The sequence below is a fragment of the Colobus angolensis genome, unplaced genomic scaffold (genome assembly GCF_000951035.1).
Source record: "Colobus angolensis palliatus isolate OR3802 unplaced genomic scaffold, Cang.pa_1.0 Scaffold3, whole genome shotgun sequence".
Classification (NCBI taxonomy): domain Eukaryota; kingdom Metazoa; phylum Chordata; class Mammalia; order Primates; family Cercopithecidae; genus Colobus; species Colobus angolensis.
Window position 1 is genome coordinate 23587295 of NW_012116265.1, and position 2559 is coordinate 23589853.

Consider the following 2559-nt stretch of genomic DNA (forward strand, 5'->3'; position numbering starts at 1 on the left):
TTATAAACAGGACCTAAGGCCACGCCAGGCAAGGTTAAGTCATGAACCCCTACATTTAAAGAATAAACTATATCCCAACTGCCACAAGGGTTTTCTTCTTCTCTAGTAATCAAGCACTGGCCTTGGGATAAGCAATATTGAAACAACTGTAGCTTGTCCACTGCCAGATGCTAATGAACTGACCTGTTCCACAAGCCAAAACTACAGCTTTCATTGGACAAGAGGCTGATTTCAGTAACTTTCTCCTGTTAAGTGCCCAATCACCATGGACTGGTTCTGGCATTTACAGAGCCTGTGCACTTGAGTGACATCATGTCTCTGCTTCACCTTTTGACATATGGGGGTTAACTACAGTGCAATTAAATGGTAAGTCTCCGCCCCAAAATGAACATGGGACTCATGTAAAATGCATGTTTGTTCAGTATACATGCATCAGGACCCCCTTCATGAATATTTATAGTTCCTCCTATTACCTGTTGAATATGTATACTTAGCCAAATTTACCCTTCAGCATAAATTTCTGTTCCAACTTCTCCTCCCTTGAAGGGCCTGCTAACAGTCTCTGCTGAAGGCTACTTTCCAGCTTGTCAGGTTAGCCACCCTGCAGGCTGTAAACCTGTACCAGAAATAAAGCCTCTTCTCCAAACTTAGAGATCTCATGATTTTAAAGCTGACAAGACCATATTTCCTGAATGGCCCCGGAATGAGTGATGCGGGCTTGCTGATGATGCTGTTTGGGTGTCTTGGAGAAAGATTGATATACCATATAATGGTTTTTTTCCCCAATTGAGACTCGGTGAACAAACTGTGTCAGAATCACAACTCACTTAGGGATTTTGCTTTATGATGCAAAAGCTGGGATGCATAGACAATAATGAGATGGGTGAAGTGCGAAATGAGAGCAGTGGAGGCTGAGGAAAGGAGAGGTTTTCATTAGGGCAACTTTAGGGCATAGGTCTGCCCTCGTCTTAAGCTTTGTGCAGGAGTAGGTGAAGCTTTATGCAGGAGTAGGTGAAGCTGAAATGGCTCTAGCTATTCAGCTTGTTTTCTTTGCCCTTAATTTTTACTGAAACTCTTTTCCTTTTTTGTGACACAGGGGCTCACTCTGTCGCCAAGGTTGGAGTGTAGTGGTGCAATCACAGCTCACTGCAGCCTTGACATCCCAGGCTCAAGCAATCCTCCCACATCGGGAGTAGCTGGGACTATAGGCATGTGCCACCATGGCCAGCTGTTTTTTTTAATTTTTAGTAGAGATGGGGTTTCATCATGTTTCCCAGCCTGATCTTGAATCCCTGGGCTCAAGTGACCCTTCCACCTTGGCCTCCCAAAATGCTGGGATTACAGACATGAGCTACTGCTCTGGGCCTAATGTAAATTCTTTCCCCTGGCTATTCACTGTTGAGACCTCAGTGGGTTATGAATACTATTATATGCCTATCACCAAGGATGCAAAAATGAGTAAGACACATGGTCTTACTGGGCCTAATAGCATGTGCCAGTAATTGCAGCCGCTTGGGAGGCTGAGGCAGGAGGATTGCTTGAGCTCAGGAGTTCAAGACCAGCCTGTGCAACATAGTGAGACCCCATCTCAAAACAAGAAGACACATGGTCCCTGCCCTTGAAATTTTGTCTAATGTGAGAGACAAACATGTAAACTAATAATTAGATGCTCAACCTTTGGCTGAATAGCCAGAGATTACCTTTTGAAAATTCAAGTTGGTTGTTCTTAGAATAAGCTAATTCTTATTCAGGTCACTCCCAAATATTTTGTGGATGAGAACTGGTTAAAAGACTTCACTTAAACACTTACCATACTCTTATCCCACACTTGCCTGTGTAAAAGCTCAAAATTTCCCCTCTGAACACCCATGCTAACACCCCCATCTTGCTCTTTGTTCTTTTATGTAGGCCCTTACCAGTCAAATGGTTCCCACCTCAAGATCATGGTATATCTCAGTAGATGATAAAAAACTATTTGCTCCAGCTCATATTATTGGCCTATACCTATGATCACAGCTTCCCAGTGCATCCCAGGTTCCTCTTCCTCAATCTTCTACATTCCATTCTGTTTTGGTCTGGTCTACACTATTCTTTTTTTAAGACAGGGTCTCACTTTGTCACCCAGGCTGAGTGCAGCTCACTGTAGCCTCCTGGGCTTAAGCAATCCTTTTCTCAGCCATCCGAGTAGCTGGAACTACAGGCATGCACCACACCCAGCTAATTAAATTTTTTTTTTTTAATTTAAAAATGTAGTTTTAACAAGGAAACTACAGGCGCAGTGGCTTACGCCTGTAATCCCAGCACTTTGGGAGGCTGAGGCAGGTGGATCATTTGAGGTTGGGAGTTTGAGACCAGCCTGACCAACATGGAGAAACCCTGTCTCTACTAAAAATACAAAATAAAAATACAAAAATTAGCTAGGTGTGGTGGCATGCGCCTGTAATCCCAGCTACTCAGGAGGCTAAGGCAGGAGAATCACTTGAACCTGGGAAGCATAGGTTGCAGTGAGCCAAGATCGTGCCATTGCACTCCAGCCTGGGCAATAGAGAGAGATTCCAT